The sequence below is a fragment of the Serinus canaria genome, chromosome 3, assembly GCF_022539315.1.
Source record: "Serinus canaria isolate serCan28SL12 chromosome 3, serCan2020, whole genome shotgun sequence".
NCBI classification, from domain to species: domain Eukaryota; kingdom Metazoa; phylum Chordata; class Aves; order Passeriformes; family Fringillidae; genus Serinus; species Serinus canaria.
Genome location: NC_066316.1, coordinates 24,957,744 through 24,983,612, shown reverse-complemented (window position 1 = coordinate 24,983,612; position 25,869 = coordinate 24,957,744). Strand labels below are relative to the sequence as shown.

General features: G+C 39.4%; 1 long non-coding RNA gene across 1 annotated transcript in view; it reads right to left on the bottom strand.

Annotated features, from left to right (window-relative positions):
* Positions 1–10,658: 10,658 nt before the first annotated feature.
* The window catches only part of LOC115484930 (uncharacterized), a 90,518-nt gene continuing 75,307 nt past the window's right edge, over positions 10,659–25,869 (bottom strand). The window contains exons 3-5 of the long non-coding RNA XR_003945650.2: positions 17,735–17,849; positions 11,308–11,405; positions 10,659–10,760 (exon numbers count right to left, since the gene is read on the bottom strand). This is a non-coding gene — a long non-coding RNA (uncharacterized LOC115484930). The remainder of the gene's footprint in view (positions 10,761–11,307; positions 11,406–17,734; positions 17,850–25,869) is intronic.

The following is a 25,869-nucleotide window of genomic DNA, read 5'->3' as shown; positions in this document are numbered from 1 at the left end:
AATTGGGTGCCCTTTGGAAGGACATATAAATCTTAAGGAAAGGGTTCAGTACTACATCAGCTTTAGAAAACATGCAACAAACAGGTATCTAACTCTCCAGGCACTTGGCACAAAGTGGAATTCTACACAGAGGCTGTTTAAAACTTGTGCCCAAGTGTGTACTTATCTGCAAAGCTTCCTTACCATCTGATTCTTTTAAGAACTCTGATTTGCATGATCAGAGCTTGTAATTCTCATGGCAGGGTCAAGGCCATAACCAGTTTAGACAATTTAAATCAATCAGGCCACCTTTCACATTCCAGTTCAGACCAGTGGTTACCACTTGCAGTGAGATTGCCCCACTTGGGGCCAGATTTACAGGGCACACAATCAGGCAGCTACACTGTTTTATGTCAGCAGTGGATCAGCCTGTTGGGCCAAGGCTGTGAGATGCTTTGTGTCATGCACATACCCTCCTGCAATTAGGAAAGCAAAGAGATATTACAACAGAGCATAGAAACACGTCCTGGGATGCAGGCGTGGGCAAAAGATGTCAGTAGAGATATAAAACTGACAGTTGTGTGATGTGGTGATCCCTTATCTATTGCAAAAAAATAAATTAACAAGTTAATATTCCAGAGTTAAGGATCTAACCATTCTGGTTTACAGGGCTATAATTCAGCCTAGGGTAACATGTTGCACACCAGAGGAATTTAGCCTTTGACCTGATTAGATGCCAGAATCATCCAGTCCCACTCTACGTGTGAAACTTCACACAGCTCTAATTACTGAAGCCCCAAAGAAAAAAGCCAGAGGTGCTGCAGAGCTGGCAGGTATTAAAAAGAGTCAGAGGTAGCTGCTCCTTATGTTACTCTCTGCCTCCTGAGAAACAATAGTTCAGAAATCATATAGATTTTCGTGGGAAGGCTTTCTAGAGGTGAAAGGGTGAGATTTGATGTCTAAATCCCATCTGTGACTATGAAAATCCCTGCCTTTGTCTAGAGTTAACAGAACACTTGAGAACCTAATGAAACATAGATTTTAATTATGATATTTGGGAAATTACTCACAGAGATCTTGTTATTGCTGTTGAGAGCAGCTCATTGTCTAATGACGTTGAACAACTGCAGACAAGAAAAGGTAATTAATATAAACAGAAATGAAAGAAAAGCTCAGAGTTAAATGCACTGAAGTCAAGAAACTCCAAGGAATCTCCTTACAAGAAAGTTGAACTCATACCACTGTATCCATGCCACACAACTAGAGAATTATATTTCAGAGTGGGAAATGAGTGGTCTGAGCAATCACAGGTGCCATCATAGGCTATTATTCAATGCTAGAACACATGAGAAAAGAGTAAGGCTGAATTAAAGACGTCTCAACATAATAGGAAAACAGAATTAAACACACCTGAGGTTTGTCAGAGGTATGCCAAAAGTGTCCTTTTTCATATACCAGTGTACACACTGCAATATGAAAAAGGAAATGATCTGGTTTTCAGAAAATCATCAGATATGTTTCCAGGAAAAAAAAATAATACTGAGAAGGTGAACATTAGTTCCAGTATTTCAATAGATATAACAAACCAAATAAGAACACAACAAAACACAAACCTGAAGGTCGGGAAGGTTATTGGATGTGCATCTAAAAAACATTAGTCTGGAGCAGGAGTATTTAATACATTCATTATTCAGTTTGGAAACAATCAATAGAAATGCTCAACTCAAAGTTACTGACCACATGAAGCCAGGGAGCTCTGTCCCTGCTGAGGAAGGCAGGAGTATTGCACAGGAATGATCTTGGCAGAATTCAGCTGCATGGACAGCAATATATGAGCAAGGAAAAAACAGAATTCCCCTTCCAAGCTCACAGACTGGGATTTATGCAACAAAGGAGGAAAATGAGCATGGTATTTTGTTTGATCACTTACAAAAAGCAAGTGCAACCTCTCAATGCTTCAGACAAAGTAGAAAAGGGAATTACTGAAACTATTTCACCATGCTCTAGTACTAATGCACCTGAGGCCATGTGTATAAATTCTCATCACTGACATTCAAGAATGGTAAAAGACTGGAAAATATACAAAGAAGGTCTATTCAGATGATAAGAGGAATAGGTAGCCTCTCCTATGAGAGAAAAAGGAAGACAACTAGGCTTATTAACTTCCCAAAATCTAGGCCGAGCATGTATGTGTCCAATTATTTTATCTGTGATGTAGCATAGGCAGCAAAGAGTTCAGCACATCCACCAGTGCAGCTGAAAAGCAGGAGAATGAAACTGTCACAGCAGCAGGATCCTGGCCCAACTTTCTAGCAGGGAATGAGATCTATAACAGAATTAGTCATGTAGCTCTCTGCCACAGCAAGGGAATAGAATCAGCGAGCCCAGGCTCCTGCTTTTCTCAGAGTTTTCTGACAATCAGAGGCTCGAACCCCGTGCAGTGCTGTGCTCTGCAGGCAGCGGCTCTGGCTCCGAGCACCACGGCAGTACCAGCACTGGGACACAGCTGCAGGAGGCCACAGGCACAGAGGAGCTCTGCAACTCAGCACACGTCCCTGCTGTATATATATAGTTTATTTAGTTGTTCTGCACTGGGTGAGTTGAGATTTGCACTGAGTAGTCTTTATTGTAGTCTTTATATTGCACTGAATGGTTAATGATACATCACGTGGTTTGTTATTGCCCTCTCCCAACATGGTCCCTCCCTCATCCACCCCTCTGCCCAATACCCCCAGGTGATCAATCCCTCCCCTCACCCCTCCCCACTGGTATCCCACTGGCTGTGCTCCTCTTCCTCTGCCCCCCATTCCTCCGGGATGGGGGCAGGCTCAAGTCTCCCACCATGAGCTCTCTTTCCATGTCGGTTTTCCCATCTGGTGGTTCTGATGCCAATAAAGAAAGGACATTCATCCCCACGTGGAGAAGAGCACTTCTGGTCCTTTACTTTTGTCCATGTGAGACGGTGTGGGCTGGGGTCCACAGCCAGCCGGGTTAGACACCAAACAGCCCATCCCAGACACGCTCTTACAGGTGGTGTCTCGCACATCACCCTCAGAACCTGAGGCCAGGCTCCAAACCCTACTTGCTGATGTAAACTGAATCCATAAGTTGTCACAGATTTTGGATGCAAGACCGTTTCCTTCAATGATTTTGATCCTTTAATTTCACTTTTTAATCACAGTATCGGTTGCAATGGTTTTCCTTTCTTTTGAATTCGTGATGGAAGTCATCATTTTCCTCTGACATAAGGCATTAGAAATAATAAAGGAATACTAGGAATTATTCTACATATTGAGAAGACAAATGTTGCAATGATATTATTTTAAAAGAATTTGTCTTTCTAAACTGCTGTTTCGTGGCCTGTTTGGAGCAAATCCATGAATTCTAGCTCTATTTTCCCCTGTCTACACTAAAAGGGATACAAACTTATTGAAGAAAATAACAGATACAAAATGCAGTGCCATGACCTTCATTAAAACCAGAGCAGGCTGAGTATTTTTGTTCACTTTTTCCAGGACCTAAAAAGCTCTGATGAAAAGACCTGATGCATTGTGCTGCCTGTGCTTTTCATGGAACTTCCTAGCAGGGATCAGTGAGGGAAAAAAATGTTCAGGGTTGGCTTGATTCAAAGTATGAGCCAGAGGTCCTGCTAAAGTAGAGGCACAAATCTTGATCCAGTTATTTGCTTTAGCCATTGGTTACATATGATACCCCAGAATTAGCACGATGCAAAGCTAAAGGGGTTTAGCTTAGTTATGTTTTCAAAACTGTCTCAGCCTTTGAAATGTCACTGTTTTATTCAAAGAGAGGATTAAGAAAAAGTTACTATTCTTTATACTGTTTCAAATACACTGGAAGTCTGCTTCAAAGCTTCAAAACCCTGCCTCAGGCCCCCTGGCTCTGTTTTATATCCCACAGAACTGTCCTGAGGTTCTTCATAAATACTTTGATTTTCTATGATAATGAATGAGCAATGAAATGAGACACTTGTCCTCAGTGATACTCTTTGGTATTTATAAATGTGGCATTATTACTTCCACAGGTTACGAAGCCTTTGCTGAGAAGTGGTTTCATTTAATTTCCTAAGAGTGACGAGTAAAGAGAGAAAGCAATTGACAGAGATGGGAGATATTTGGAGGATATTTTAAAATTAGCTTTCTGATGATTATCATATGACCCCAGGTTAAACAAGGGTTTCCCATAACACATCTGGGTCATTTAATTTCGCTAGTTAACATAAACATTAACACTGCATCTGTCTCATGATGATCTAGTAACTTGCTCCCTGCATCTTTGGAATGAAATAAAACAGCATACGGGGTAAAACAAAACCAAGCTGAGTTACAAACAGTGAACAAGTCAAGGTGCATTTTCAGCATTTGTACTTCTCATAAATGGCCATCTAGCCAACTAATAAAATTTTATATTCTTTTCCTGTGAGCAACAAAGAAGAGGCAAGGTGACAAAAGTATTCTATACACAATTACCAACCCTAAAAGCCAGAACACTTCAGGAGGTATGTAGTACACTGCATATGAATTCACATAAGCTGAATACATAAACTCAGATATTACTGTTTTTTGTGAAAAATCCCTCTTCTATTTTTCACCATTTTTTCCCACAAATTGAACCAATTTTATTCACTCTAAAGCTGACAAAGAAACCCGTGACATGGGAATTATATTAATTACAGTATATCTTCTCTTGAAATTGTCTCTACTGATCATGTGCTCTAGAAACAGAAATACAAGTTGTCAAACTATGATAAAAGTCAAACAAAATCAGTCTGAAGTGGTGTTTGGATTCATTGGATTTTGTCAGTTCTCCATTATACAGTAGTCCCTTAAAAGGCTTTATCTTTTATATGGGAAGCCATGTGAAAGGCTTCATTTCTAGCTTAAAGCCCTTTTTAGTTTTAAGGTAAATAAAAAAGGGATCATCACCTCAATCTATTGAGATAGGGTGTACTTTTTTCCTTCCTCTCTCAGATCACTGCATTTATTTCTGTATCTAACTTGAACATGAAATTTTAGTGGGAAGGTCTTAAGACCTGTCAGGACAACTAAGTAAGTAGCATATTGCTTAGCAGCTTCATGTCCTACAGGCTTAAACAGAATTATACATCTGGGAACTGACTATCTTTTTTTTTGGTGCCAAAACTGCCATGAGTAATTGGGTAAAAAAATCTTTTTCAGAGCTGTACAATTTTTTTTTTCCTGGCAGAACCATAAAGAAAGACTAATTTCCAGCTCAATATTGGAACACCTATATGCACTGATTTTTTAAAAGGTGGGAAACCCATTTCACCACAAAAGCAATTTCTTCTGCAAATGACACTTGTTACTTATTTCTCCTTCAGTGAAAATTCTCATGAAAAGTGGCCAGAAACAGAGTTTTATGTATAAGCAATATATCGTCTTCTGAATAGAAGAGAAAATGCTCTTAAGAAAAATACAGTAATTTTTTGTGGGTCCTATAATTTTCCCTAGGTGTCCCATCACAAAAACCCAATGCTAATGTAATGACCAGGCAGGATTTTCATTAGCTTCAACTATACAATAACCAGTTCATAATTCAAGCAGGAATAGTATTAGACAGGAATCCTGGTAATGTGTCACATAGGCCAAATGATCTTGTTTCTATCAAACACCCTGCTCAGTCCTTGCCTATTTATTGGTTATCAACATTTAGAAAATGGAGGATATTTTTACTGGGGTTCCTCTGTTGGAAAAATTAAACAGCTGGCCGCCTTTTAAAGTTTTAATTTTGATTTAATGTTGTCTTGGGTCTGACTTATGACAGAATGTCAAAGAAATGTGCTTGAGGAACACATTCTGACAATATCAAGACATTGCATCTAACTTTACAATACACTAATGGCTTGCAGACAACTTCTCCTTCTTTGTTTATTATGCAAGGAAGTGGCTGTCTTCTCATGGGACTCTGGCCCATCTGTTAGACAGCCAGCAAGATCAGCAACAAAGCTGTTTTCTTAGATTAAAAATGGCAAGACATTATTTTCTTGTATTCTTTGCTACATTTTAACAGTAATTGACAACACTTCACCAAATTGGGCCAAAAGTATGCCAGCAACTTAAAAATACGCAGGGCATAAATACCAAATATAAAATCACAAGAGAACCAGTTTGGAAAACTATTAATTCTACTGCAAAACTGTGCATTTGCAGACTCTGCTCAGCAATATGGAGACCTTAACTGAAGGAAATAATTCATTTATCAGTTAAGAGATATTTATAAAGCACAGCTGGACAAGACTTTAAACAGAGGATCAGCCACAGCTAAAAGTCTTGAAAGAGAAGTCTTTTGGCAGCAAGTGGGTTTTCAAAAGCTTAAATTTCTTAACATGAGAGCAGAGCTGCATTCACTCTGTGAAACATCACTGTCTCAAAAGAAATTACCTCCTCCATTTTCAAGAGCCTGTGATGTGGAAAGTAAGGATGACAGTACTACACTGGCCCAGTTCTTTTGTGAAGTTGGAAGGTTGTTCTCTGTAACTCACCTCATAATTTGTACAATGGGAACACCCATACTGTTTTCAGTAGAGAGATTTTTGGAACTCTGTTAAAAAAATCTAGAGATGGCAAGATATCAGAAGGGATTGAACAAATATTTGAGAAGTATCTATAGCAAATGTCCTTAAAATTAAAGCAGAATAAGAAACAAAAAGATTATGTGAGATCAACTGTGAAAAGATGTACATGGAAAAGTACCTAAATACATTCTTGCTGATTCTTATCCAGATTCATGTTTTATCTTGTGCTCAGATAAAGCACAGATACAGGTTTTCTGAATAAACTTCACATTTAACAAATGAGTCCTGAAGATTTCGCAAGAGCAACTTGAAATAATTTGAACATAGCATAACTCTTCATTCAGCCTTTTTAGAAGATCATGGGTGTGGGCAGGCTACTGCTGCTGAAAACTTTCATCTCTTACAAGTTTCAATAGTGTGAGCACTCAAATGCTTGTGGGGAAGCAGGGTGACCACCTTCTTTTACCTAAGAAAACCTGTCCAGGAAAGAGCCAGGTCTGCAGTATTATCTGATTCCCTACAACATTTAATGATGAATGATATAATTGGTCAAGAAGAAGTTAGAACTGACTGGAAGAAGCCAAACTCATGTGCATTGGCTGAGCTGGAAGCAATCTCTTATGGCACTCATACAGAACATGGGAATTTCAGACAGTGAAGCTTAAGGAACCAATTCATGAATAAAGAACAAAGATAAAAATATTTTCTGCAGGGCTTTGAAAGCAAATCTGGAGAAAATTTCAAGAATATAAATGCAGGACCAGCAAGGTACAGCAAGGCTGGATGTACTCATCAGCTGTGGGGGCATAATCATCATATATAAGCTGTGATGTGATGGTCTGCAAATTGCAGAATTCCATCTGAAAAACTAAAATCAAAGCCACACATAGCCAGCACCTGACAGGAACTGAAGGAAGATGAAAAGAATAAGCAACTTTCCCCATCTCTCCTCTTTCACTACAGACCCAGTGTTCCCGCTTTCCTGTTTCCAGCCACAGTTCAACTCCCTGACTCTCACTTTGGGAAGCTCCCAAAACACAGACCACAACATCCCTGGAGTGCAATGAAGAGGAAGACAAGCAAACAGAAGGCATGTGATGAAGGTACAGCTCCATGAGAAACGTGGATGAGCCAAAGTTTAACTGAGAACGAGCACAGTGCTTCAATAGACAAGGTCACCATGTTAGTGCTTGCCATAACCATGGGCCAAGGTTTGGTTCAAACCATTATGCAGAAATATTTGACAAGACAGACATGTTCTGCAGTCACCACACCAAGCAGTAGGGGCCATCAGAAAGCTGGAACCATAGCAACAGGCATGGAAGACAGAGAGTGAAAAATGGGAACTGAAAGCACCCAGCTTGGTGATAGATACTTGCTTGGATCATGAAGATTTCTCTGGAATAAACAAGGACTCTGCTAAACCCAGGGCCTCAGGCAGAGCCTTCCAGCCCTAGAAGTTCTCTGCACAGAGTTTATTTTGGTATTACCAAGGTGCTTTTATGAAGACACAATAAATTTGTACTCAGTCCCCTTTACCATGTTTCCTTTCTCAATGGCATGCTCTGCTTTTGCAGGATAGATTAGGAGTGTATTTCTGTGAATCCCTTCCTGCTGGAGCAAGAGTACATAAACACCTTCCTCAGTGCACAGGGTTCAGGTCATCACCCTTTAGCTGCCCTGAGCTGCTCTGGGGCAAAGCTGCTGGAATCACTCACTGCTCATGGCACAAGAACAGTGTTTGTGAAGAAAAGAAACCCATTTCCTAACTGGCACAGATGTGCATCTCATGCCATCTTAAAGATTTCTGGAGATAAGACTGATACTTCATTTTTTCCTTTGACTCTGTAAAAGGTGAGCTGATTTGAGTAGCCCCAAATCATCTTGTTAAGCAGCTCTGTATTTGCAGTGTTAGCTGGGCTTGACATTGCTCCTGAAAGCATGAAGCAGAACTAGCACAGACAGTAGTTGTTTTAGCATGTAAGTACATTTGGAACCAAGGCTTTGGCATCTCTTTCATCAGCAAACCTATTCTAAGGAATGCTGCCCTTATCTAGCAGATGTTTTGCTAAAGAATTTGCTTTGTCCCTCACAAAATATGGCTCAGAGCCCATATACACTCCACAGTGGAGATAAGAGTGTTGTTTTTAAGGTAATGAGTGGAAGTCTCTTTCCCCATAGAAAGCTCTTTAGGAATCTTTGACTGTGAAGAAATAAGCATTTCCCAATGAGGATCTGGAATGTCATTTGTAGACAGTTCACATTTGGATTAAATTTTTACTACACAAATTACTCTTTCCTTAACTGAAAGAGTGAAGTTGGATGTGTAAAAGGATAATTAAAAAATTAGCTGAGCAAAATGTTTGCAAGAAACAGCTTTTTAAACAGATTTAGTCCTTTTCTCTGCTCAGAAATTATCTACAGTCAGTCTTTTGTTATTAATTCCTTTGGTACTCATCTTTGTTAGCCAGAAATTTTGTGCAAACAAATTTCTCCCTACTCATTGCACACCAAATGCTGACTGTAAGTGTTCTCTTTAGCATTTTAATATGTTCACCACTTGATAGGTTCAAGCTGTGCAATTGGGTGTCTAGGTCACATGGTGTTGTTTATGTTCTCAGAATCCTTTTGCCCCTAATGATTTTCATATGGTTGAGACATAAATTTTGTTTTATGATTAAATGAAACTTGGCTCAGAGGAGCCAAAATTAATTTTTCAGAAGCATTTTGTACAAACAGAACTCCACTGACATAAACACATTAAAAAAGGGGTTGTGAACACAGCCAGAGTGAAAAAAAAAGTCTATTTAGAAGATGCCAAAGTGCAATAATATTTTTTGTCCAATAGCCATTTTTGTGCTTATCAGTGCCTAAATGCCATAGATTGCAAACTTTTTTTGATTCAGAACGAGCTTGTACATAATCTGTTGGTTTTACATAATGTAAACCTTCACACAGAGCAATTTTACTAAAAAATGTGAAGAAAAATATATAATTTCACACCACTGTCTGTGCATAAATATTTCCAGAGCCAGCTGTACTTCTGCCAACTACACACAATAAATAATTTTTTTAAAATTTCCACTCTCCTAGGAAAGCAGCTTGCTTTAAAACAAACCTTCACAATGCATGTTGTTTGCTACCATTTCAAGGCCTGCTACACTAATGGAAAAGAATGTGCTAAATGTAGCATTATCATGCAGGTCAGGCAGGGCAGCCCGGTACACATTTTCCCACAATCTCTGCTCATTAACATCTAGTTCCCCCATTGTGCAGAGTTTTGGCTCTGTTCCACCAGAGCAGAGAAGAAAAATGTTTACAATATGCAAACTTGGAGGGACACACAAAAAAAAAAAAGGGGGGGCCTTTGAAATGTCAGTCCTTTGGGATGAAAAGTTTCTAAGGGGAAGGTAAGTCAAAGGTTACTAATGGGATGTCTGCAACACCTGCTTTCAGTGGAGGTTTCATAAACAATCTTTACTTCTCAAGAACAGTTTGGCCTAGACAAAAAATACCAGCTAAAATATCTGTGGCTGGCTTGAGCAGCCTGGTACCTATGAACAGAAAGGTCAGGTTTGTTATATCCTAACATGGCCTTTCACCCTGCTTTTATTGATAAAATGAGATTGCCTTGGTGGCCAACGTGTCTTTTCATGTGTTGAAGCGGAAGGCTCTGGACATGGCGAGCTCAGCCTCTGCAGGCGAGGAGGAGGACGAGGAGGAGGGGGAGGAGGAAGGTGATGCTCAGCATCACTGCTGTAGAAAGCCCTGCTCTCTGAAGAGGAGCCAAACTGCTGCACGTGGGAGTGAGCTCTGCAAATTTCAGAAGTTTCCCAGCTCAGCTAAATGTTCCTCATGAGGCACTTTTGGTAACTGTGAGCGAGTTTCATAACCGTCATAACAACTCAGACATCTTCAGTACTCACTTTCCCCTGACACAGCCAAGGCATATTTCTCAGATTTTAACATGGAAAAGGCAAGAAAAGTGAAATCCTGCTAAATATTCACCAGATCACTACAGAACCTTAACACACAGACTTTCCAAATGTCTTTTACTGAGAAAACATTGCTGAAACTGAAAAGCAATACCTTCCTCTCAAAGGCAGTGACCCAGGAACAGGGTTGTGTAAGATGCTTGTCCTACACCAGAGAGATCCTGCAACAAAATTGGCATCCAAGTCCCCAGAAACAGCTTCAGGGCACTCCCCAAGACATCATCCATGTTGTCCTGCAAAAAAAGTGCAGTGGCTTCTACAAAAACTCAAAAAATTTCCATTTTATTACAGAAGGAAGGAGAAAGGAGCATGATCGATAATGTCACAAATTGGCACTTGGATCTGATTATACATGAAAAATATAACCCACAAAACTTTCTCACTTTTTTTTATAACACAGCTAATTACATTTACATGAAGTTGGTATTGCAACAACAAAAAAGGATGACATTTTCTCCATAGGAAAATATTGTCAAATGTTATCTGCTCTCCTGTTATATTAGCATATAAAATTTCTGATCAATAGCAACCAATACAATTGCATCAGCAGGAGCTCTGTTATTCACCATTACCAAATCAAGTCCATTTTAACACTCTGTGTTTGTCTCAGAGTTGGAAAGAAAAAGCCCCAAGACGATGAAGATAATGGTGGGTATTAAAATACATGCAGGCACAGATAGAATTCCAGAAAGTTTTAGAGAAAATGACTTTTAGACTTCACTTTTTAACAGCTTGTGGAGCATGCATGTTTGTCACAGGTGACAGGAAATCAAATCTGACCTGGTTACTTCAGCTGAATTTCATTTTCACAATGATAATCAATCCCTGTTTCTCCAGAGAATTGCCAGCACCTCATATGCCATACAGGACATATCCACCTGTAGAGGACACAGATACAGCACAAAGTTTTTAAGAGAAATACCAAATGTATTTCTACACTTGCATTTATTCAGACAGAAATTTTTCTATTCAATAACTTTTTGTGATCTGTAACTGTCCTAAAAAAGAGATCAAGTACCCTAATCTGGATACATCTTTGTGGCAATGATGACTCAGTTACTCTATGTCTAAACTGGCTTCTACCTGGCCAGCATAGGTGGAACACAGAATACTTCAGGACTAACAATCATGAAGAATTTAGTATCTCTTTAAAAAATCAGAGAATGTATGTTTTAATGTAGTTTAGAGATGGCAGAAACCATTTGTTTCATGTGAAAACTGAAAGCTGGACAGCAAAGTAAACATAGAGAGTGCACTCTGTATGCCTTACAAATATAATCCAAGTTTATTTATAAATACACAAAAAGCTGAGAAATGTCTTCAATAAACTATTTGCATTTTTCATTTTTCTTGTTTGCAGACATGCAACTTTAGAACTTCATCTGGAGAGCTTAAGATAGTTTAGATATGTTTGTAAGGATGACCCTGCTTATTTCAAAGAAGTTTTCCCTCCCATGAATTCATTGAGCTTTCAAGATGTTCAGTGGAGCTGTTTCTTTTTACACTGGACTGAGATCAGATTAGGCCCTTTTGTAAATGGTATGTCAAGAAACATGTTTTAGTCAAATGTAAGCCTTTAAAACAAAGGTTCTGCTTTTGGTTTGCATAATGATATGCTATGGAGAATAACTTTCCTATTTTATATTCCTTCACTTCTTCTCATACCGCCCATGACTCTTCTCTTTAAGTGCTGCTTTAGATCTTTCCTTCTTGCTGTTCTTAGTAGAAACCACATTTCATTTGTGCCCTTGAAACAGCATATCAATGTGTTCAAACTTCCTGCTTTTTGACTGGAAAAGCATTCAGAATCTCTGGTAGGACTTTGAGCTGGCCAGATGGCTGAACAGCTCACATTAAGTTCTGCACAATGATGGGAGGAAGCACAGAAGAACCAGCACAGGCTCCATCTCAGCAGGACCCTCAGCATTAGAAGTCACTGTGTTTGGGCCCAGGTTGTTACAAGGAAGTCAGGTACCAGTGTACAGGTGTTAAATCAGATGATCCCATACTCGACCAATGCCATTCCCTTCACTGTGTAACAAACAGAACAATTAAAAAAGATTTGAACACCAGCTTAAATGCTCAGAAATGGAAGCACAAACACCTGGAGTATCAGTGATGCCAGATAACTACCACTTGGGCTTTCTTCAAACCTTCAGGTTTTAATACTCTGTGCAGAACAGAAATGCTGACATATCACTAGTTTGTTTGTTTTTTTATTTTTTGCGTGCAACTGCTCAGAACTAAAAATCACTACTTTAATAGTCAAGAGCATTGCAGAGCATTGCCTATTTTTCTATCAGATTCAGCATCTGAGCAATATTCATCTGCATCAGTTCTTTCAGTAACCTGTTTCCCTCTTCAGTACTGGATTTTCTTGCAACAAATCACTCTGCAAGGGTAGGGCTCTGGAAAGGGGCCCAGCAGAGAAACATGAATATGTGGTATGGGAAGCCCACCTCCCTTAGGGCAAAAATCTCAGCTAAAGCACCTTGGCAGCACATTAATAGCTATAAAAGACTCTTTCTTTGCTGACCACAAATATGCTGTGGTCAACAAGAGGTCTACTCACTGTTTTGTTAAAAACACTGATGATTTATTTTGCTTCAGCCATGTGTGAAACTAGTCACCACATTGTGAATAATAATATCCTCTTAGTCTCAATGGAGCTCTTTTCATACAGAAAGATCTGCAAAGCATTTAGCTAAATACTTGATATGGCAATCCACTGGCTGACCACTAAAATATAGCCATATCTGGGATGGAACAGTGCAGGAAAACAACAATGCATGGCAGCAGAGGAGACAGAGTAGAAAAAAGAATCCATTAGGAACCAAAGCAACAGCTGGAATAAAATATAACTATGTCAATTAAGCACAAGCAGCAAACAGAGCTAAAATTATAAATTTGAAGAGCACCCTGGCATCTGTGGCTAAAGGAAAAGAAGAGTTTATACAGTTCTTTGAGAGAATGAACTCCAACTGCACAGTGCCCTCTACTGTGAGATGAAATCCATAGAGGCTCAGAGGGGAGAAAATTATGTATTAAATCACTTGGCCTGCTTGGTTTGTGCAGCACTATCCTGAGGTTGTAAAATCTCAGAACTGAACTGGCCATGCAGGATCAAGCTGGAGTGGTCTGCTCTGTGCAGGATAGCTTGGCATCTGCTCAGCCTGCTCTCCATGACACTTTCCAAAATGGCAAATGGGATGAGTACCAGAAGATAGAATGATTAAGTGCTTTTTAAACATCTACAGTTCTAGTAATTTTGGTATGGAGTGTTATCCATCTCATTGACAGTTTGCAATACAGACAAAATTACAGAACTGTATTTTTTTTTTTTTTTTACACCTTTGAGAGGCAAACAATGCCCAGTTGGCTAGGTCTTGCTTGGTGGGTGAAAAAAACAACATCACTTCAGGGGAAATAATAGTAATTAAAAAATTAAAAAAACCTCACATCACACTTTGTATCTGATGATGATACATATTCATGCTAAAATTATAACAGTCCACCTATTTTTCTGATATTTAAAATAGCTCCTACTTCACTAGGGCACGTTATTTTGGTCTTCTAGAGCATCCTAAATATCTTCTACTGAGTAGAATACACAGCAAGCTAAACTCATAGGGTTTCCAGCAGGGCACATGAAGAGACCCAGGAAGATTTAAGCAAAAGGAAACATCTCAGGTGACCAAAAGAAAGAGCAGTTAGTTCAGTAGCAAAGGGCAGATCCTGTGACAAATCTCACCTCTGTTCAGGTGGCTCATTTGAGCCCTACACTGGTTTCTTGTGGTGAACCCTGGCAGGAGTTTTACTTCTCCTACACCTCAAACACACAGACTCTGCCTCAGGAGTTGGGAGATCCCAAGAGGGTTGCAGCTGGTGTAATGTTTTTTCCCTACCACCTTCTAGCAACCTGCAGGAAACAAAGCTTTTTCAGGGAGTTTGATTCATTATAAAGCTGCCTTTAACTCCATCCTAAGGCACAGTTTTTACTCTTTCATTCTCCAAAATAAACATAAAACAAGCATGTGAACACCCATTCATTCCAGATCAGACATCCATGTCTCCATTAGCACGGAGAGGACAAAGCTGTGGTGAAGAGCACCAGTGCTGAATGTCTTCCTGAAAGGATTCACATGGAAAAAAAGTCTGTACAGAGTAAAAACAATTTTCTGAACAAATCTTGTGGAAGAGAGGAGACACCCAGAAGTGCCCTCTGTTTCAGAACCCTCTGCCCACCAGGTGGGGGACAAATCACTTGTCCAGAGCTCTGCACAGTCCTTTGGTGGATTTCAATAGTGCCAGGCTGAGCAAGGCACTTGCTGGAATTCAGATGCCAGAAGACTCCTGAGCCACACTTTATATGCATCTAACTAAAGGAGATGCATAAGTTGCAGTTCAGTTCCTTTTCTGTGCATTGTGGGTTTCTCAGCAAATATCATTACTTTAAAGTTGCATAACAAGTAAACTCAAACTAAAAACATGAAAGGTGTGGAGTTTTGCTATGAGAGTCCAAAGAGGATTTCAAGATGTATAGATATATTCAAGATGAAGATTTCAAGGAGTGGTTCTAGCAATCTAGTCATATCTGGTGGCAGTGATTTTGCTGGAGATGGGGTCTAGCCAGGGGGGATGGTAAACAGCCCAGTCCTGAAAGTCACCTGCCACTCCCTCTCTAGCACACACACTGACATGGCTGCTGCTGTCTGGATGCAAAATGTTTAAAACCACTCTTCTCCCCTATGTCTTTTTATTTATTTATTTATTTTTTTAATCCTTGGAAAGTCTTTATGGTGTGGCAGGGAAATACAGAGCTGGGTAATGCAGAGAAAGAGGGAAATTTCTATAAATGCTGTATATAAATAATTGCAGAAGGTCAGATTACAGCTTGCTTTACTTTGAAAGGAGCAATATTTTGTACTTCCTGCTCTTTTGAGAAATCAGACCTCCTTTAACATGCTCAACCAAGATCCCTTTTAAAATTCTAGACTGTGCATGAATTTTATATATAAAATCAGTGTCAGAAATATGAAATCCCTTCTTTATTACACTTGAAAAAAAATCACAGCCTCTTATGTTACTATCTGCTAGCTAACTGATTTGTTTAAATTTTTAACTAGCAAAGAAAAGGCTGAAAAGAAACAGATGATTTGCACTTTAGAAAGGCTTTGAAATAAACCAAGCATTTGCTGCATTCAATAATGTTTTTTCACTGCTTCAATCATAGCCCAATAAGCACAATACCAGCAGAGTTTTTGGATAAGTAGAGAGCTTTTTTTAACACAGAAGAGAAAAACAACTTGTTTACACTTTAGCAGCTGTTTAAAGATAACAAATGAAGTTTAAAAAGGCATATACTAATATCAACACATGATGTTCCCCAGGCTTGAAAATAAAAAATCAGAGCTCCATTAGGCTTAGACACTGATATTAGATTAAAAAGAAAAACAGTGTTTTCCTCTTGCATTTCTGGAGACAGACATTGTTTGCTGAAGAATGTAAAATTCAATCCCCCAGGGAATGCTAGAGGCTTTTTGGCAGACTCTCTGAAACTCAAGTCAACTCCTTTCTATAATAACTAACATTAGAAAGAAAAGGGGGGAAAAAAAGGAAGAAAAGGAGGAGAAAGAGACATAATTACTTTCACTGTTTACATGGCTCTGGCTTTTTGAATCTGAAAAAGGATCAGAATGCAAAGACTGGACTTAATCTGGACAGGTAGACTTCAACTACTAATCATTCTAAGTGGGCAGCTAGTCTTAGCTCACCTTAGAAGAACAATGGGAAAGAACACTCAAGTTTATAAGAAAATAAAAAACTGTGGTGTCTCATATTTGTACTTGTTGAAGCTCTGTGCCATCTAACAATATCAGCTTTCTGTTTAAAAAGCCAAATTAACCAGCCTAACATCAGGGTGGGCATGCATTGCACTGTGAGCACCCCTACAAACATGGTTTAACAAATGTTCTCCATTCAAGCTGAACAGATGGAAGAAAAATTACTCTAGGCATAAATTTTATGGATGCTTAGCAATAGAGTGCTCAGGCTCAGGAGGACAGAAGTTGCTCTAAAACTGACTTGCTCAATTGGCTGTGCAAACCAAGGCTTTTCCACCCCAAGGAACTACAGACTAGCAGTGAGCTCCCATATTTCTGGGGCATACAGAGCCTTATTGGTAATTTTAAAAATACCTCTTGCTGAAGGGAATTCTATATTCTAATCAAAGGAGATTAACAAATCACAAAAGCTCTGGTTGTGCTACCCTCCTGCATAGTTATTTTTCATGTTTAAAGCTTTAAAAGTGGAATTCTAACTTAGATCCAATCCTGTGAATGTGAATAGATCTAAATTGATCTCCTACGATGATATCAGTGAAAAGTTTTGTTCACTTACAATAACTTCCTGCAAATAGATGTTCTTACCACATATTACTAACAATTATAGCATGCATCAATGCAAAGGCTTTAGAAGCAAGTATGCAAGTACATTAGCTCAGCTAATTTTGTATATGTGCTTTACAATATTTACTGGCTCTATTTGATTTCCTCAGACTGTGGTTAAGGGATTCTTTTGACTTGCAATGGTCACCTCAAGCAAAACTTTTGGGATTACATGTGGGAGTTTTCAAGCAATCCCAGCAAGGCTGCTGTTCAACAAAATGTTGCCTAAATAGATCATTAGCTAGATTATGCAGTAAGAATACCCACAAGACATAATTAAAGCACAAACATACAACAGTTCTCCGTGCCCAGAAGGAGGATCTGAAGTGCTTCTGACTGAATTGAAAGATTTAAACAATCTAAGTAATTTCTGCACAGAGAAGGTGGTACATTGGTCAAATAACTTGTGGCAGATAGTTTGCTGAAGGGCAGCTTAGAGAAATTAAAAACTCAGCTGCAACTGAGGCTAGGTTGTTTTTTTTTTTTTTTTTTTAAGTGTGATTAGCCTTCCAGAATGACCAGTTCCTGAGACATTCTGCTAAGAAAAGATAAAAAAGGTAAAAAAATACAACCCACAAAACCAGAAAACAAACCAGGAAAAAACAGTTGTTTCATTTGCATTTCTTAGACTACTTTGAAGCATCTGTTGCCCAGGAAAGATAAGACAGGGCATTATGGAGTTCTTCCCATCTTTCCCATCTTTCATGCTAACATATGAAAAAAAAAAAAGGGAAACAAATATATTTTCTGTAAAGGCATACCAATCCTCCTTGTGGACTGTTGTAGAGGTCCTAGTTGTTGGTTAACAGCATCTTTCAGCAAAGACAACACACCAGCTTGGATGGACAACTGAGATGGCAAAAGCTCAGTAGTAATCTATAGGAAGAATGAAAAAGTTTTTCACAGATTCTGAAATTACATGCCTATCAGTAATTCTAAGTACACAGGGAAGGTTACTGCACCAGGGATTCATATATTTATCAGTTAATCTGTCCCAAAGCCATGGAAGGTAATTAATGAAAAAGATAGTCAGGCATGGCTTCAGGCAGTAATTCAATATTACTCTAAATCTCTGCATGAGCAAACCTGTGAAGCAAGGAGGAAATGCATACTGTACAAGGACACTTGGGTTCTGAAATGTGATCCCCTGTGGAGTTTTCAGATGAAGCACTTTTCCAGTGATTAACTCAGTACATTTGAATTTCATTATTTAATGTTTTAGGTGACTGGTTATTTGTGGTGCACTGAGAGGAAAACAAGTTTTCCATGAATAAAATCAGAGCAAAAGTCAGATAACAACTAAGCCATCTCAGGTCATTCAAATTCTCATCTCTCCTTGCTGAGCTAGTAGGACATTCAGTGTGTGTTCTACCAGCTGGGGTTTTTTTTAATAATTATGCCATATTTTTCTTATATTCTGGTGACAAAAGATCCATGCTAAGGTATATGGAACTTCTTTTCCATACTGGTAGACACTCTCCCACAAAATTCATTAAGAATCAGCAGAGAGAACCATTTGGGCTTTTCAGAATTTTTCAGAGTGCTCTGGAAATACCCCAGTTACACCAGTGGCACTGCAAGCTTCTGCTCCAGGGGCCTGCATGCTGAATGCAGCCAGACAGGCGAGCTCTGATCATTTTTATAAAAGATGGGATGCCTCAAAGCTGCCTCCCAGGTGAGGCAAGGAATATGGTTGGCACACACCTCTCCAGGATTTGGAGACAGGCAGGGTTATTTAACTCTCTGCCCATTTATTCCTAAGCAGGAATCAGCTGAGACAATCTGAGGTGTTCTTCCAATTAAAAGATCTCTGCAGAGAAGCCCACTGGATGTGTACATCCTTTGCCAATAAAATGATTTCTTCTGCCATACTTCTTTGGAAATAAAATACTAATTATTGAATCACGAGACTGGAAATCCAGCAAAAAAAAAAAAAATCAGATAAGGGTTAGATTAGAAATTAAATCAAATTTCAGAGCTTTGAAACTCTTTACTGCAGCATAAGTATCCCTGCTAAACTCACTGGGCTCTAAATTTTGTGGGATACACCCCATCAGAAAGTGGTGTTTTAAGCCTGTTTATGTTCTTTTGGTTCAAGAGTATTTTCATGGGCTGCCTTTCTCTGTTAGAGATCAAAGACAGAATTCAGACTGCACTGACAAACTCAATTCTGGATTACATATGGATATGAAGTGGTGTTTCTGTACCATGAAATTATTTCATCTTTCAGGGAAAATCCTTTCCTGTTTCCTGTTGGGATGAAAAAGAAGGCCTTAAAAGTTTTATGCAAAAACCCAAAAACCCAGTAGAGACTCAGATGCAGTCCCAGTTAACAACCTGGTGGTCAGTGCTCTCATCTGTTTGCTTTGGACTAAAGACTTGACTAAGTTTCCACAGATGAGGGAACATGGATAAATGAAGGACTTCTGAAATCTCTATCAGCAGAAATTCTGTTCTGGAACAGAAAAGTCCTGGTAAAAGTCTAATCAAAATCAAAATCATAGCATATATAAAAAAAAATACATGAAGGAAATGAAGGATGAATTCAATCAAATGGTGCCAGTTTTCATCCTTCCCCTTACCAGAAGCAAAACAGACATTCAGTGCAGATGATGAGACACTTGAAAACAAAATAAAACAAAGGAAAGCCCCCTCAAACCCAGAAAGGCAGCAGCTACACCCATTTCTACCTCTACTCCTGGTATCTGATCTGCAATACTTTGACTTCCTAGATTAATAAATTGCCAGGCAGTAATGATTACATTCTCAAATATTATATAAAAAAGCTTTCAGATTTGGGGCATGAACATTTCAAAGCATTCTCAACTTAACTAAAGACTTTCAAAGTTTGGTACTTAAACAAACAAAAAAATATCTGCCTTTCTGACCTTAACTCCCCAGAAGGTCAGGACTGGAGCAGCACCTCTGCCCTCCACTGAAAGCCCCTACCTGAGGCTGGTTTTACCCCCAGGGCAGCACCACAGAGGTGCCTCTGTGGGATACTGGTACCCAAGGAGATGAAGGTGAGGCAGCTCTGGACAGCAAGGCCCTCTCAAGGGCTGCATCAGTGATTAACAAGGTGGTGCAGAGCAATGTGTTTGCTTTCTGCACTGCCAGGGCTCTCCCAGTGATCCTGATATCCATGTGGAGCCCCAGGGCAGGGCACAGCTGGAGTGCAGCAGGAGCCCTTTGCATGGAGGGCACTCATCTCATCTTGGCAACAAGGGCTGGGAAAGCTTGTTCCACCTACATTGTGCTGAGAGTTGGCATCTGTCACAAGGACTAGGTGGTGACTTTAGAATGGCAAAAGTTATACCTGGAGTGCTGAAACCTTTGAGATGCTCTGACAGTTCCATTTATTTCATTTTTAAAACCTTTATTTAGATATGTATTCAACAATATACAACAAGAATCCTATTTTTTTTTTCTTTTCATGAAAGCCATGATATCTAAGGCCCCTATGACTTATTCCAGAGCTGGAAACACTGAGCAGAACCTTTTTTTAATATTTAAGGGATGACCAATGTCACTCTGTACCATTCAAACTCTAAATAAGACTCATCATAATTTAAACAGAAAATGTATTAAAAGTACTGCTACAATTTTAATAAAGATATTGTTTTAATAAAAAAAAAAAGCTAAATGTCAGAGTGTAACTATTGTGATGACTGTACAGTTTCCACATTATAAATAAAATACATGTGTTTTTGAACAAAGACTAGAGCATGCTTCACATATTTCTTCAGTTGTTGCCTAACATATCTGGAATATATTAGAAGTCCTATTCAGCTGTAACTCAAGCAATGCACACGAGCCATGAAATACACACTTTGTACAGAGGACCAGTGTGCACTCAGTATCACTTTCTCAAAGGGACACAATCGCTGTGTGAGTGACCCAGAACCCAGAACAGACACACCAAATTGCATGCTCAACTCCTGCATGAGGTGAGAATTCCTCTCCAAAATTCAACTTTCCAGGCTGAGTTGTCATTCCAAATACTCTCCTTAAAGAGGAAAGTTTGCTACCAGCAGAGTTTGCTTTTACTATTCTGTTATGACAGCTTTACTCAACCCGAGGTTAATGGCACAAAACTGGAAAGACAGAATTCCTCTAAAATAATGACAGTAAGTTTCCCTTGTTCACAGGCTGTTCATTCATACCCTTCCCAGGCAATGACAAAGGTTCCATTGATTTTTGCAGTGACAAACCACTGCCCACATGAAACACAGGTTTTGACCCCATCTTTAGAATTCATATATATTCTTGGAGTTACATATTTCTCAATGAATCTTGGGAAAGCAGGCTGTATCAAACTACAGAAAAATGTCTGTATTTATCTCTCTGAGGAAATCACTTAGATGCACAGAGAAACACAAGGCTGTAGGGATTTGCTTATTTGCACACGGAACTGTTTGTCCTCCAATTCAATTCACAAACAAATCACAAATCTAAAAGGCAGTGAGATAACAATGGGATTAATCATATCTTGTTTATCTTTAGTGCATCCTGGGAACACAGATCAGCAACACATTCCCCTTTGGGCTTCATTCAGCCTCCTTCAAAAAACAATGAAAAATGCCAAAGACTTCAGTGGTGACTTGAAATTGGACATATGATTTCTGAGATGCAGCTAAGAAGTCAGGGATTAAGATAGGGTTTGTTTCTTAAATAATTATTTGTACTGAATATAATCTCACTTTCACACCTTCAGTGTTCAGTCCTAGGGGACTGTTTGTACCTGATCAGAACAATCCATGTACTCACAAAAAAGATGTAGTAGAGAATAATTCTCTGATTTTTATCAAGAAGAAAGACTGCAACTGCTGCAGACTTTGCAAGTCTGACATAAACATTTATTTGTTTCTTTCAAGAGTTTTATTACTTCCTTGCTGTTTAACTGCATGTTTCTTTATAAAAGGGGGCAAATACTAAAGTGCTTTTGTAATAACTGCAAACTTTAACATTAAAATTGCAGAAACAATCCATTTTTAATAAGTCTGTCTTGGTAACCTTGTATTTTGACCCAGGGTGAAAGGTGAAGATTAAATCTCTTCCACCTTTCTGAATGCAGCTGCTGTGCACACAGACTTTAATTGATGTGAGCCTCAGCTTTGTAACCCAACCCATCTCCCGCCTGCAGCACTGAAAACGTGCAATTCAAGGCTCAGTTACTGCTGATAGCAGGGCCCTCTCAGCTGACGGTGTGGACAGGAGAATAAAGTCTTTGTCACTATCTATTCTCCATCAGAGTGACTTTTTTCTTCTTCATAACTCCAGTATTCAGGTCAGGCCTATAATGGTGGCCTCTCAGCAAGCCACGATTTGAAGTGAAGCAAACTGAAAAATGAGACAAACAAGCCCTGGGTGAGCACAGTGGGGATGCTGAGCAGAGACCCACCTGACACACCCTGGGCAGCATGTGTATGAGTTTCTGTGGGAAGAGGGCTTTGGACAAACCTAACATTTTTTTCCTTCAATTCTCTTTTGCACCTGACTGCATGCAAAGATATCCCAAATTCCTTCTTTTTCTCCCTTAGTACAAATACCTGTACATTAGGGGTGATGCTGGTAGCCTTGGAATCCTGGCAGCTCTAGCAAAGTAACTCTTTAGGTTTTTCAACCATAGCCTTGACTGCTTGAACAATGTTAGTACTCTGAGTGCTGGCCTAGAAATGTCTCTCTGAAATCAGGGACCAAATCAAGACACAATAATAGAAACTGACAAAACAGGTAAGGTTACTCGAGCCTTTTTTAAACTTAAACCACATCTTCTCATATGCAAGATTATCTAAAAGCAACAGGAGTTACTCAAAACCATTTTAAAAGTCTGACTTGTGTTTGAATAAACTGTGTATACATGAGGATCTAGTCCCAAAGCAGCATCTCTAATACATGGCAGCCAAACATACTTGCTGAGTTTAGATGGAGGACCAGTATGTCCTACACACATTGGACTTATTACCCCACAATGAGAAGAAATCTATTTTTTTTAATGTGTACTGGCAAACATGAATATTGTACAAAAATATTTCCAGAACAGCACATTCAACTTTTAGACAGGAGAATTTAAACTTCAGATGTAACATATATGCATGATATAAACAATCTGCATTGTTTGCTCTTGAAAAATACAGAATTGGGGAAAAAAAAAAGGACCCCAAAGCCATGCAGTAGAACCAAAGAACAGCATGTGCTTCCAGTCTACTTTTCCTAGTCATATCTTTCTGGCAGGTCAACTTATTTTAGAGAAACTTGGCTTCTATCACTTGGTGATTTTAATTCCAGCCTTTGGCAAAATTTAATTTTCTAATCACTGGCTGAGTTAAGAGGTCCAAATTACAAAAGTGAAGACTTTTGCCTACCTCCTGCCAGGGCCAGGTGACAGCAGTGGGTCTGCTCAGGGGTTTCCAGAACACCCGACTCTCTGTGTAGCTGGACAGCATCATGTTTAAAGGCCAGTGTAGTATAAACTATGCTTGAGCTAGGGGACATTTCTGAGGACTCTCAAACCACTCCAGTAATCCCCTGAGACTCCAGATGCTTTCACAGAGTAGCATTTCCAAAGGATCACCAAATGCTCTGAGGCTTAGTGTAGGCAGTTCAGAGAGTGACTGCTTTTTCCCCCTTCACTGTGAACAGAACCATTTTAATGTGAGAATTACAAGCATTTTAAGATTAATCACTCTCCAATTATGCCTTATTATTCATTACACATCTCAAAAGAGAAAAAAAATAAAACTGAACTTCACAGTTTTGAGTGTTAAACTCATGAGACATCTGAAAATGAAGATGCCTAAGGATGCTGAGCTTGTGTTAAATACTGCTGCATTCAGCAAGGTTTTTAAGGGCCCCAGGCAAAAAGTTTGGTCATTGACTTTGTTAATACTTGCCTCTTCTTTGGACAGTGGCAGGAGCTGTGTCACTTAGGAACCTGATAGACCTCAGACAAAAGTCTGTGAAACAGTGATGGAGTGTTTGTAAAGCTTCATTCCTATGCTGGCAGGTATGTACCAGCACCAGCTTGCAGGCACAGCTGGAGCCTGGCCTCTCCCTGCTGTCCCCTGCTAGTTAGATGGCCATAATTATGACATCAAAGTTATCACTCCATGAGAAAATATTTCTTTTTCAAAGGCTGTGGCATTTTGTGTACAACAATTATTCCTGCAGCCTCCTCAGAGCTAAGTGCCAATCAATGCCTGATTTTAGATGGCACAGATTGGCTTTCTTTTAAAGACAGAAAAATATCTTTCTAGGGGGCTTTCTAAGAGGAGTTATATGAAATATAACCTACTGTATGTGCTGATTCCAAATGACTTGCTAATTAAGCACCAAGTCATTTGTTAATAGAAGTAATTACAGAGGGTCCAAGAGACCTTGAATCATATTATTATTCACAGCCTGAAATCTGCCATCCTGTTATGTTATGAAATTGATGACATATTGTCTGCAGAGGCCAGAGATGGAGGTGGAGTGACAAACTTAACACCACTAACCTAGTCCTAAATTACCTCCTGAGTCATTACCAGCATCAGCTAGTGTCTCAGTAAAGACAGAAGGAAAAGATAAAAATAAACTCACTAGGAATGTTTTAAAAGAAAATCTAATTCAGGAAATAGGCTAAGGTTGTGGGACATGAATATGTTAACTCAGGGTTAAATGCAGTCAGTTACTGAAAAAGAATTATGTACCTATAGGGTATAATATGATCCATTTGTCAGAGAAGTTTTGCATTTGAAGCCATAGCCCACTACAGTGCTGTTGTGGGGCACAAAATAGCTTTATTCAGATCAAGAGCTCCTTATCCCTTTTCTTTTCCTAGAGATGTAATATGCTACAGGACAGGATTTAATTCACAAAGGTCCTAAATAAATGAGGTCCATAAAAGCAGAAAGAATCAACTCACTCCTTTCCATTCCTTACACTAAAAGGGCAGCTCCTTGTTTATCCCACAGGAAAGGAAGGAAAAAATTATTGAGAAAAAACCCATAAATTGACCCATCATCTTTTTTACTACAGAAATACTGATTTAAATGAGGAGGTGGAGGTGTTTTTACAATTCTACTTGTAATAACTGCAGTAAATTGAGCCTTGCCTTAGTTTCCATGGTCTTGCTCAATTCCATTTCTCTGTATAAGGGGATCCAGCAAGGTTCACCATCAGTTTGTATATGGGCCCTACATGTTACTGAAGAGAAAAATCCCACATGACTTAAATACAATTTTTTACTATACCTGCTCCTCTGTTGGTTTATTTGTCTGAGAAAAGTAAATTGTTCTTGTACTACAGATGGTTTTGAGCAGTCCACATCACCTCTGAACACCAAGGGCTCTCTCAAAGCACTGGTATAATCAGACAGCTGTTAGACAACAGTACACTTGTCTTGTTTTCTCCAAAGTTCTGAGCCCTTTCTCTAAGTTTGCTCCACTGCTTGTACATCAGAAGGAAAAACCATTGCTGGCCAGGGTACTCTTGAGGAGCTCACGACCCAAGCATTTCTCAGAGCAGCAGACTGTGCCACCTCCCAGTCACTTCTGTTGTGCACAGCTTACAGACAGGAGCGTTGGACCTTGCTGTTCACACGTGCTACCTTTGCAACAGCAGGGGCAGGGGACAGTGAGAAAAGAGGGAGTGCCAAGTGCCATCCTCCCAGTTGCTTCCCCACACCTGCTGGCATGGTCAGGCTGGTAGCAACAAGCAGGGTGATAAAGACATTTTGGACAGTCTTCCACTGAGGTGACATGGAAGCAAGTGTAGAAGAAATTGCCAGGGGGAAGGTTAATTATGCATCTTAGGGAGCTGTTCTTGGGCTTGATAGACTAGAAGCAGAATTTGAGGTCCTTCCAACCCATTAAACAATGTCTTCCCAAGAAGGCCTAATTGAATAAGATTTGAG